General features: G+C 48.4%; 1 long non-coding RNA gene across 3 annotated transcripts; it reads left to right on the top strand.

Annotated features, from left to right (window-relative positions):
• The first annotated feature begins 426 nt into the window (after nt 1–426).
• Nucleotides 427–12,829, top strand: LOC118175653. Of its 3 annotated transcripts, none has more exons than XR_004755061.1 (3): nt 427–827; nt 10,534–10,687; nt 12,520–12,829. It is a non-coding gene; the product is annotated as an uncharacterized LOC118175653 (long non-coding RNA). The 3 variants fall into 3 exon arrangements; XR_004755060.1 differs by lacking the exon at nt 12,520–12,829 and adding an exon at nt 11,166–12,286; XR_004755059.1 differs by lacking the exon at nt 12,520–12,829 and having other exon boundaries at nt 10,534–12,286.

Below are 12,829 nucleotides of genomic sequence, written 5' to 3'. Positions count from 1 at the left end.
CAAATCAGCTCAGGAACCCTTACATTTTCCTGGGGTGCCAGCAGCAGCAACCCTACCACTGCTGCATGACCATGCCGTATTACTCCAACACTGCAGGGAGATTTTCACAGAGTTCTGGTGGTTCAAAAGTTTTTGTGATGACAAAGCCTTTGTTACTTAAGTAAACATATCTCTAAGCCCATAGTAACAATATATTACCCTTTCCACAAGTTCTTTTGAAATCATTAGTCACAAATCCATGGAGGAGAAACAATGGCTCGCCCCACCTTGCACACCAAGTAAGGGCAAAGTGAGGAGCAGAACCCACTCCCGAGCACTGCTCTGCTCCTGCCTGCATGCCTCCCATGGGCATGGCGATTTTTCATACCCTGTGCTCGTGGGGATACCTTTTACAGAATGTCAGAAGAATTTTTCAGCTCCTCTTGCACATGGGTGTATGTGCACGTGTGCCTGATTTCATGTGATTGCAGATGCAGGGGCGCACTGAAGGGTACGGTTACACGTGCGTGTGATTTTGTGTGCAATGTGTGCCTGTGCCTCTGCAGGCTGCCGGTGACCAGCACATCGAGCCACGGCTGGGGTACAGCCGTGCGATCGGCTTGACTGCACAAATACAAACAGCAAATTGTGCAGCAGGCTTTCCACCGCGGGGCCAAACAAACACGATGAGACAGAAAATGGCCAAAGGGATTTCTCTGAAATATCGGCTGACAAAGGATCCTTTTATTTGGCTGCCCAGGCCTCAGAATTACCAAGAGAGTCAGCACTTCGGCTCAGAAGGGCAGGTTAATGTTTAATACAACGCAGAGCCCACAGGCTTCAAATAGGTAAGTCATTTATAGCTTTTTTCCCCAGTTTCGTAAGATCGGCGAGGGAATTTATTGCTCGTGAAAGCAAGGGATCCAGGCTGCAGGCTCAGCCCAGCTGCGGCACAGGCAGACACCACCGAGCCCCCTGCACCTAACCCTGACCCTGCTCCTGCAGAAACCCCCTCTGCAGAGCCCATCCTGCCCCGGCACAGCCCTGCTGGAGGTGCAGAGCTGGCAGCAGCTGCTGGAAGCTGCACCAGCCTCACTCATCACTGGCCAGCCATGCCCAACTCTGTGCACACAGCATTCATTTTCTTGTGGCGTGAGCACGGGAGGGCTCACCTGAGCACTGCCTGCACCTCCTGCTGCTGAGCCTAACCCAGCTGTGATGCCCTCCACTGCTGCTATTCCATGGCTCAGTCTGCAACACACACGTTGTAGCTCCATGATAAGCAGGAGAGGCATTTTCTGTGAGCAGTATGTGCTGTCTCTCCCCCAGTAGCATCCTCCAGGCAAGCACGTTCCCCAGCACGTGGGGGTCCTGCTCTGAGATATGCAATCTCCCAAGCTAAACATCGTGCAGCGATCAGAGGAGCGAGAGACAAGCACTGCCAGCTACGTGTGGTGGGCTGGGGCAGGGAGCCAGAGGCTCAGGGAAGGGTCAAGGTGAGGGAGAAACCGGGGGAGGCAACAGCACCAAGTAATGCATGGTGCAGCGAGGAGGGGAGTGCAGAAAGGAGGAAGGGGAGGGGATCTGGTGAAAAATAAATACAATCTCATGGACTGGGATAAAGCTAGACAGTTCGGTATGCTGAGCTGCATAAATGCATCTCTCCAACTGACTCATTCAACCTCTCCGACCAAGTTTCTCAGCTTGCAAAAGGGAAGGGAAGTTGAGTTTTCCCAGGGTGGGGGGAGGCTGAGCATTACTCAGTGCTGCCCTGGGGCTTGCAGGCCTTGCCTGGTAGGCAAAAGTCACTGTTACAGCAAGGAGCAGAGCTCCCCGGGTGACTAGCAAGGAGGAGAAGCCAGAATTTATGCTGCAAAGACCTGCCGGTGAGCACAGGGCAGGCCTCAGCCTCTTTGGGGAACAGTATCTCCGAGTGATTTAGAAGTGGAAACTCAGGTGTCTGAGCTGTAAGCCACCCACATCTTCTCCAGCTCTGTTTGTTTTACATATGATCCTCAGAGCAACATTCCCCTGACCGATTGCTCTTTCGTGGCTGCAAGAGAAGATGCAAAAATTTTCCAGCCCACTCTCTGCCAACAACCCAGCCTCCCCAGCACAGGCAGGCAGCTGCCAAACCAAGCCTTGTCGGTGCTGCTGCTCACCTAGAAGCCCTGTGAAACTCAGCTCAGAGCCTTCAGAGCGGAGAGAAAGGAAACGAGAGGGGAAGGGGACCACACAGACGAGACCTTGGAGCTTCCAGCAGAGAGAGGCAGGCAGGAGAGGCTGCTTTGGGTGCTGCTGCATGAGCACCCAGGCCTGACTCACACCATGTACTTTGCAAAGTCCAGCAGCCCAGATGCTGCAAATCAGCAAAAAAAAGAAAAAAAAAAAAAGGCCAGGCAGCTGACTGCTGGCCTTCTGGGCAGCCAGAAGAGCCCTGTGCCAGGGGGCTGGCTGCTGGAGCCGTGCTGGAGGCAAAGCTCAGTCCCTGCTCTGCACAACCTGCAGCACCCAACCTCCCCTGTTGGTGCTCGGGACAGCACGATGCTTGTGAGAAGGGATAAGAGCCAAGTAACCAGTGCCAGTCACTTGCAGCACTGGCAGGATCTGCCATCCTTTCCACCACTGCCTCGAGGAAATTGAAATAGTGGCATCTCTGATTGCTCTTCCTTTTCCCCGCAGCCCTAAAGGAGCATTTACTCATACAAAGCACTGGTTGTGCAGCAGTTAGTTAATCCTTACAGTGCCCTGGTTATTTAAGTTCATCATTATCCTCATTTACTTAAAAAAAAAAAAAAATGAACACAGATTTTTATTTCTAATGGCTCTGGAAAAAAAGGTTGTCAAAGCAGGAGTTACTGCTTGGGGCTAGCTTGTTACTATCTAGCTTTGCAGCTGTAGGAATATTGGGATTGTCAGCTCCGAGCTGGTCTCTTACAAAAACATACCTTCCCAGGTCCTCGAGGAGATAGAAATCAGCTGCACAATGAGTTTCTGATAGCATTTCCGGAAAATATGGGCTCTGCAGAGCACAGCACACAGAGGTCTCAGGGACTGACTAGCAGTGACCTGGAACTGCCTCACCTGCTTGCCCCACGCCGGGGGTAACTCAAATTTCCCAGCCAAGGAGTCTCTGAGCCCCAGGCAGGGGCGCACACAAATCCTGCGCCTGCTCCCATTCAGAAGCCAGCTCTCAAGGCTGCAATAAGGAAATAAAAAGATTTATTAAGTGCATTTGGGGTGACTTGCTATTCAGGAAAAAACAGCATCACAGAGGGGGGGCAGTCAGGTGTGCCTGAGAGGAGCTCAGGTCCACAGGGACCCAGAATCTCCTACTTAAAAGTTATGGCTGAGGTTTCAGCTAAACCCATATAACCGGAGAAATGAACAAGGCACAATTACCCATCCCCAGTGACACCTGGTACAGCATGATCGCCAGTGGCTCTGTGTGCATCCAAACACAGAAACAAGCCTGCCTGCCATGGCCAGCAGACTGAATGACAGCAGTGACAAAGGCCATCACCAAGGGCCACAGCTAAGAAGCTGCCACGTTCCAGTTCTGAGCCACTTTCTTCTCAGCGCTGACCAGGATTTCATGTAGCTTTTTGCCTGCTCCACAGCAGGACACAGATGTTCAGCTTCTAAACATCAACTCAGATACAGGAGGCAAGGCAGCTGTGTTGATCTAAAGCCTCACACATTAGCTCTCTGCTTTTTCCAGTGACTGATTCACTCGGTTGGGACACAGCACAGCTAACAACAGCCAGACTCTCTGCGGTTTTAAGTGCATATGGTTAAGAGGTAAATAATTCAGCAGTGTGTTTCCCAGCTCCTCTGCCTGTGATTCTGTCTGACAAGGCAGCACCAGGACCTGGAGCGTTACAGTATGGGCATATATGGTCTGATGGCCACACTGTTCTCATCGTCAGGCTGACGGTTATGGCAAGGAAGCAAATAACGTAATGAAGCAATTACTCATATCAAATCAGCAGGTTTTGTTCTTTTCTTCTGCCTTAATTATGAGGAACCAGGAAGAATGTCCAGTTACTCAAGGCAGAATTTAATTACCAAGTAAGATAACATCTGCTCAGCCACGAGATGCATCAGATGGACGTTTTCATAGAACAGCCTCTCCCATGGGTAGGGAAGGGGATACTTCAGGCTGAAATTAAAGCCGAAGGATGTATTAACAGACAAAAAAAGGCAGAAGTCAATGCCCATACAGTAGAACAAAGTCTCTGGTAGCCTAATGAGAGGTCATAAGAGTTTTCCCATCCTTAATAGCATCCACCTCTGAAAATAAAACTCCTGGAAGTGCTTCCTGAGCTGACCTACAGGAATATCCCTCTTAATAACCACTGAAATCCCTCAGCTGCTCTCAGAAATGCCAGCTGAGCACTTCTGAAACAAGCTGGAAGTTTGAAAAACAAAAACAGGTCAAAGTCAAACTCTCAAACCCCTCAAAGCTTAATCCATTTTCCACAAGTGTACAACCCAGTTTTATGGCTTTTACGATCTGAGTTCTCACTAAAGCTACAGGAACGAAGCAGGAACCATAGCTTTGCATCAATTGCGTTCACAAGAGATCTGGTTCTCACTTGCCACCAAGTGAGAACACCACTAATTTTAATCAAAGCATCACAGATGAACCAGGGCAGGGGCTCACCCCAGTGCCTGCACTTGGTCAGGCTGGATAATCAGGTATGTTTTCACAAGTTCATTTTACCCAACTGAGCCTACATCCCTGGGGAGGGAGAAAATGAGTGGTAGGGTTCTGAATAGTGAGGTTTGCTGGTCCTGCTGTGCTGAAGCAAGCATGGGACGAATCTGCAGGGCAGAGACCACACCACCTACTCCAACCTGTCCTCAGAGCAGCAGCCAACCTGGCTGCAGCCCGAGTATGTGCCAAGCTCAAGCCAGGCCCAGCCACTTTGCTGTTGTTGTAACTGCTTACGTTTAGGGATATCCACGGGTACAATCATGCTTCAAGCTATGCTTAATTGTCTGCTTGCCACAACTTCTAAATCCATCGCTGAATGCAGCTCCCAGTTTGATGCAGAGCATGTTCTTAAAAAGCATGAATTTACATGTTTGCTTCCCGTATTTGTGAGCACAGAAGAGGCACAAGGTGCCCCTTCCCCCAAAGGCTTGTACTGGAAAGGCAGACCCAGATGTAGAGGGGCTCTGCCTGTCGCTTGGAGGGAAGACACTGGACTGGAGCCATGGGGCCTGCTAGAACTGGAAAAAGGGAGAAAAGGAACTGGAAAAAAGAATCAACAACAATAAAAAAGCCCACAGAAAACGTGGATAAAGGAAAACCACAGAAGGATCAACAAGAGTCTGCCTATAATCACTACCAAAGCAATTACAGAATTAGGGAAGATTTATAACAGACCGAGGAGCTGGATACTTGGCACATGAAATGGAAAAGCTGTAAGGAGGGAATTCTGTATGCTGGCACCAGGCTCAAGAGCTACAAGTGATGCAGCCTCAGCAGTTCTGTCCCATACAGAGCAAACTGAGCAGCATTTTGGATGCCTTTCCTTGCACCTCTCAGCTTCCAGCTCTAATTTGGCCCAGCCACGGATTCCAAGTTTTAAAAACCAAAACAAACAGAATTTATTTGTGCAGAATGTTGAAAAATATGAGGAGCGATTAATAATAGCCACCGTTTCCTTAATGCTATAACACACTGTAACTTCTAGCCAGCATTTGAAGCTCTTCTGGGAGGAAATTACTATTATACAGTTTCACAGGTGTGGAAACAGACACACAAAAGAGCCACAGAAAGCGTTTTTAACCTAGGGCTGGAATTGTAGTCCTGGACCATTATTACACATATTACTCTGTGTTCCTGGAAACTGGTGTAGGCTTCTCTGTGATGTCACCCAGCATTATCCATCACTTACATCTTGTCTCCTCCATGCTTGCTAACAATTATTTGTTATACTGTTCTTACACTTGCACAGCTTTGTTTTCCACTGCTCTTTATCTTCCATCTATACCTTTTACTCCCAAATTTAAAAGGATGTTTTGCCATCTGCTAGCAGAGACTAAAATTCCCACACAAGACTTCAGGCAGCAGACAGACCAACCTCTCAAAACTAGTACGCTCATTTCCAGCCACCTCATACAGTGAGCAAGCCCTAAGCTCACATTTAGTCCAAAAATTTCCAAATTAGCTGTGTACAAATACCGGTAGGAAGCTCCAGAAAGGCCTAGGGGAATTTCCCCATTCACAGCGACAGGAGCAAATCACCAGGCAGAGGAGCTGCAACACGAAGTGGCTTTAAAGGGTAAAACCCAGCTTCATCCAGAGCACTGCAGTGCCAGCAATGAAGCAGCCCGAGCTGCCTTCACGCCCAGCTCAGAGCTTATCAATCAAAATGAATCATCACTTGAGCGAGACAAGCAGAGAGGTAATTTACGCACTGAAACAAGCCCGCTGCAGTTCAGCAGGTAACAGCATGACTGGGCTAACACATCCGTCTCGTGGGGGACTTGAAAACAGAGCTGAGAGGGAAGGCAGAGGGAGCGTGTACCAGAGCTGCAGGCAGCAGGAGGCTTGTCAGGCACCTCCACATCCCCACAAGTGGCAGTCCCTTGGAGTTTAAATATCTACTTTCTCCTTGAAGATTTCCTCAACTTGACAAACTGGCAATTTTTGTTATTTCAGCACTGACACTCATGCTCTGCAGACAGTCCCTCTCTTCCAGAGCTGTGATGGCAGCACTGGTGATGAAGTGAGCGAGCAAAGTCATGCTGCAAAAAACAGCCTTTGTCACAGAGAGGGGGACAGGGATAGCCTTAAGGGTAACTAGGAAAATAGAGCTGGATTCTAGCTCTGTACTAACCAGCAGAAAGCACAGAATTGTGCGGGGACAGCACTGCCAGAGAGCAGAGGACTCTGCTCTCACTGCAGCCTAGCCTTGGCTCTGCCAAAGTAAGCCAGGCAGCATCAGACTCCTGACCACTGACAGCGTTTTAGCAATTTTGGGGCTTTAAAGAGTCACGTAGGGCTCTAGCTAGAGCATGAATGGTTTCCTAATAGAAATGATTTCAGAGTCTGGAGTGGTTTCAGGAGGAGCTTGCTGAGCTGGCCGGTGCCAGGAACTATGTGAATGTAGCAGCAAGGAATGCCTGCTGCTTCCTCATCCCCCCGCGCCTCTCCTCAGCTCCTGAGATGAGGTTGCACTGAACAGATTGGAAAAAGTTGTCATCCAGAAACCCCAGGGGGAGCCTGGCCTCCACTTCCACCCAGGCTGCAGAGGGAAACTCGGTGGAGTAGCTGCAGAAATGGTCACCTGCTGGCAGGGTCATGGCACGAACAAACCCTCCTCTCACCCGTGGCCTAAGGAAAGCGGCTCTGCTCCAAGGAGTTGGGGAAAAACCAGGAACTATAAAAGGGATATTGTGTAAGCCCTAGTGCAAGCGCCTTCCTGCTGTTGTTACATTTTAATAACTCCTATTTCCGAGAGGAGCGGGGCCGAAGGCTGACTGCCGTGACTGCAAACAATGGCCCCAGCCAGACCCCGCGGAGGTTTCCCATTCATTGCTCACCCAGCGAGCTCCCAGCCTGGCCCGCAGCCCCAATCCCCTTCCAGGCTTGGCAGTCTGGCACAGCAGCTGCCTTCATGCAACTGTTCCCCTGCCCGAAGGATTAATTTTTGCTCAGGTTTTTGTGTTACTGTCTTGTCCACTCTTGGCTGCCCCATGCATCAGATGCTCCCCCACAGACTTCATGGTTGCAGTGGGGTCAGAGCTTCAATCTATTAACTGCACCCAGTGCTGCCCACTGCTCCTTTCCTGATGAGTTCATCTGTGTGTGCCAAAGTTAACCAGAAACACTACTTTTTCACTTTCTCTTCCTATTAAGATAAAAAGTACAGAAAGTAAAAATTGCAGAGATACATTCACATGGCAGTAGCCTTCAACTGTCACCCTTCAGGGTGGAGTGTGGATGAATTCTGAGGACAAGCACAGCCTTGGTATGGAGAAGAATAGTGGAAAGGAACAGTTTGGCTAAACTGCTAGAGGTACAGCTTCAGGATACCTCTGATTTCACTGTGATCTGAGCCCCTGATAGTTTCACTTTTTCCCTGCCTACTCACCCCACCCACAATTCACAAGTACCAAAAATAAATTAAATCCCATTAAATAAGTCATTTTGAAACATTCATCAAGTTCTGATTTCACCAGATAATCTCTACATTTTTGTTCTGTAACAAACCTTGCAAGCCTTACTCGTGATGATTGGGGTTTTGTGGCCAAAGGAGCCAGACCTCAGATCATTGCCCATTCTGACCCAAAACACAGGCTTCAGTGCAAAGCTCTTAGCAGTCGCTAGAAGGAGCTGTGCCTGGTAATGTTTACATTTCTACGGGCACTTATATCACAAAGAAATATGGGAAAGACAGCTAGCAGTGTGATGCCTGTCTTCCCAGCAGAAAAGCACAAGTAGTCCAAGCCCTGTCTACAAATCTGCATTCAATGCGCCCAAAGCTCAGTTTTGAGCAAGCTATGCACAGAAAGAATACAGAATATGAAAATACTGCTTCTTCCATTGCTTCCCAAAGCCCAAACCTGTTTAATTATCATTAGCAATGTATGACCAGTGCCTCACAGCTCACTGTTCTGATATAGGTATTGGGGGCCACTAATACCTTCCATCAACATGACAGCAAGACATCCCCATAGGTTTTCAAGCAGCAATTGTCTTGCTGCTGAACCAAGCCCATTTCATTGGCACTTGAATTTATCTAACCACAAATGCAGTTTAGCCCAAATTACATGGTGTGTACACCTAACATTTCTGGACAAGTGTCTCTTTTCCAAGAAACCACGAGCAGTAGCAAGCCTGTCTTCTTACAGAAAGGAAGAAAGGCAATGCAAAAGCAGTGCGTGTGGCTGCCAGTTATAATTGAAATAATTTTAATAATTCATGCCTCATTACCTTGCCACATGGCAGTTCAAAGACCATCTCCTAATCCTTTAACCCTTTTCTCCTGCATCCTTTGGTTTGGTTTCTTAGTTTAATCAGGGAAGAAACAAAACGGGGAAAGCTCATCAGCACTTGCCCATGGGGACAAAACGCAGGAGAAGCTAGTGAGGCTAAAATCTTAATCCCCTTCCCCCCTGCTCCCTGGTTTTCCTGGGTTGATCCCTCACTGTCAGATAAAACAGCAAGAGAATAGTAAACTATTATATACCCCAAACCACTGGCTGAAGCTGGAATTGCTTTATGGCATGTCTAGGTACTGTACCATGAACAGCGAGGAGGGTTCATTATTTAGCAGCTTTGCTAAAAAAATAGGATCAAAGCCTTATATTTTTTTAATGAAGGCTTCTTGTTGCTCCCTTAGCTGTTTACGGAAATAACATCTGTTTATTATTTCTATCCTACACAGGGAGACTGCAAACAAGAAAGAAAGGTGTAAAATTATTTATGGCAGCAAGCAGGGTCCTGTTCACTTATGAAAGGGAAACAGCCCTGTAAAAACACATTCATTTTAAGCACAGTGCATATTTACACAGGAGGTGTCCCTCCTTCAGAAGTTAAACTTGTGTGTGTGAGGGAGACCAAACCACACATGTGAACATGCATCAACATGAGCAGAATAGCACTAGCATAAGATTTCAACACCAGAAATGCCAGCATCAGCAAAGCCTACCATTTATAACTGGTTACTCAATATGCTCCAACAGGCAAATACATTGAGCTATAGATAAACAGGCTGATAGCTTAATGAAAGCTGTAACATAAGGAACATTGCAATCGCTGCTATTACCACCTCACCTACAGCATACTTGACAAGTTTGCTGAGCCACACAGCTCCCAGCACAGCACAGACCCCATCTCATGGGCAGCTAGCCAGCACCAAAGGTCCCTTGTGCCCCAGGTCCTGCCTGCAGCCCCACAAAGGGGCAGGGAAGAGCTGTCAGCACAGAAGGTGGCGGTGTCCTCAAACTCCATCAGGAGGCATACATGCCTACTGATTTTGAGAGAGCCAGATCTGCTTAGAAAAAAGTCCAGGTCAGCAGGCAGCAGAGCCAGAGCAGGGCCACCTTGGGAATGTTTCAGATGAACACAGAACTCAAGTCTCAGGTGATGGAAGCCTGCAGAGCTCTAGGGACATTAGAAGAGGTGATTTAGCCCAGCTGACCCATGGTGTTTTAGGACTAAGGTTTGCCTGCTGATCACACAGTGTTTCCATTCCCTTGCTGCACCAGGTGTAGCACGATTTACCTACCTGGTCTCTCCTTCTACAGAGGGTTTAGCAGTGGAGTTGCTGTGCCTATGGATGGTGGGATTTGAGCAGTGAGTGTCCCACAAGCCTTTTTCCAGGATGGATAAATGCCTAGCAAGCAAGGTGATCTTTACAGAGAACTTCTAGGCAGCTGAGCAGTGCTCCAGAAGCTGCACATTACCTCTGAAGCTCTAAAATACGATCTATTGACATACCATCTCTACCTGCAGGGTGAGGACAAAGGTGATCAAACACAGGTTTATTTCATGAATAAGCTCTGAGCCAAAGCACTTTCTTCACTTAACAGGAAAAGGATGAGTACAACCAGCAAACTCATGGGGGATCTCCTTTGCTACTGCTGCCCACAAGCAGGATGCTCAGCTGGAGAAGCCACTTCAACCTTTAGACCTCATCCAACACGTCACACATCTTCTCAAATGTTGCAGAACCAAAATGTTCAGGTGGTTATTTGCCCTAAAATACTAGTAAGAATTCTTAATTTCCCTTTTTATCATTACTTACCATAAGAAGTGCTACCCAACAACAAAACCCAAGATTTTCAAGTGCCATCATGTTGGATTTTCCAGTTTGAGGAACAGTAAAAGAGGTCAGTCATCATTACAGCTGTGTCCTTATTCAAAGCAGAACACTTTATACAGTTGTACAGTGCATTTTGGCCTCAACTTCAGCCAGCATTCAGTATGGGAGAGCTTGGGGCTCTTCTGGTCTGGGCAAAGGGCCAGAAAGTGATTCTGAACAGAAAAAGCAAGCAAAGTCCATTCTAATTTCTGAGCATGCCAGGTGAAATATAAAAGTAAGTCAATTAAAATACAAAGCTCTGATTCAGTTTTAAAGTATCCGTTCCACTGTGACATTAGCAATTAGTTACAGTAAACCAGGCAAGAGAACTTATCTTTATTTTGGTTGTGTTCTTCTCAGAAGGACAATCCCTGCCTCAGCCAGCTGCCCACATGCAGCACAGCTCATACAAAGGATCACGTGTGAGCTGGGATCGTGGAGTGGGTCACAGCAGAAGTCCATCTCCCCCCAGTTCATAGGAGGTGCCAGAGCCTTGTTCTGAGCTGCTGTGAAGCAGTCTGCTCCCAAATTCATCCTCTGATCAGAGCTGGCCGCAGATCCCTTCTCACAGTTCCCAGGCATGCTGCACCCTTCGGCCACCATCCAGCTTTTTGTGGCTGAGTCTCCTCCAGCTCTTCCTCTCCAAAACCATGTTAAAGTCTTTTAAAGGACCCCGAGCATCACTGAGAGCAAAAGAAAGGGAAAGCTGACCATTCCCCTCCTCCTTCCCTGGCTACCCCAGCCAGCGGCACTGCCAACTCCCAACACATCCTGACCATATATTTAGTCTGCAGCAATTTGCTTGGCATTGTCTCACGCGGGTTCCAAGCGCACGGATTACACATCCAGCAAGGCATCCAGCAGCCTCACCAAGGGCCTGTCATTTCAGCGATTCAGCTCATCACGATGCTGCTGCCAGAGGCTGAGACACTGCCTGGTCCAGGGCACAGCTATGAGACAGAGGAGGCAAATGGCAAGTCAGGGAGACCACCCCAAATCCACATCTGACAGTGTACAGAGCAGGGCGAGAGATGCATAACCCTTGCTCACATGGGCACTGCCCCAAGTCCTCTCTCCAGTTTGGGGTAGAAATTGGCCAGAACTCAGCAGCAGAGCCGCCAGTGTCCCTAGCCCGAGACCTACATCCCCAAACCAGCACGCTGCAGGTGAGACTAGCCTGGGGAAAGCGAGAGCTGATCTGCAGGAACAGGATATGCTGATCCTGAAGACAGCTCTTCTCTCAACACTGCTCCATATGCAATCAGAACCGTAATCCCTGCCTGGGGCTGAAAGCTTCTCCTCTGTACTTCCCAAGCACTTAAAGGCAGCGCAGTCAGCAATGGGCACCCAGGCATTTGTGCGCCACAAATGAGGCGCACGCACAGAAGGAAAGGCCACAGCCCCCGGAGACTCAGCAACCGCTTGCACCTCTGGAAATAGAGGAGGGAAGGAGTCGTCAGGAGAGAAACCCTGGAAAAAAATATGCTGTTGGTCAGATTAAGAGGTTTTGCAGCATCCCAGGCAGCCAGTTTGTTCAGGGATGAGCAGTAGGAGGACAGCATGGCCCAGTGCCCACCCAGCACTGGACCGCAGCCCTGCTGCGGGTAACAAATGCCAAACAAGAGCAAGGCTGGCCCTACCAATTTGGAAGAATACAAGACATGGTTATTTTCTCTCTAGAGCACATTTCTCTAGAAGCCCGTTCTCCTTGCAGCTAATTCTTGAAGAAATATCACCCTCTTGTGTTCAAGTTGAAGCTAGCAAGAAATGGTTCACAAAGCAGCAAACAGAGCAGGCAGTCTACACGCACAGCAGCCCTTTGTCTCAGTCTTAAATTTGGAAAAGTGGTGTTCAGGCTGTGGACATGGGGCTCAGAGGGCAGATGGAGAGGACACGCTCTCCAGCATGACTGCAGAAGATGGAAGGAACATACACTGCCTTTATCGGTTTCACTTCACTAATCAAGAGTCTCGCCACACTTTAAGTTGGACAAGTTTCGGAGTCTACAAGTTTTTCTTTTGTTG

This window comes from Oxyura jamaicensis, chromosome 18 (genome assembly GCF_011077185.1).
Source record: "Oxyura jamaicensis isolate SHBP4307 breed ruddy duck chromosome 18, BPBGC_Ojam_1.0, whole genome shotgun sequence".
Lineage (NCBI taxonomy): Eukaryota > Metazoa > Chordata > Aves > Anseriformes > Anatidae > Oxyura > Oxyura jamaicensis.
The sequence above is the reverse complement of the archived record's forward strand: the minus strand, read 5'-3'. Positions and strand labels throughout refer to the sequence as shown.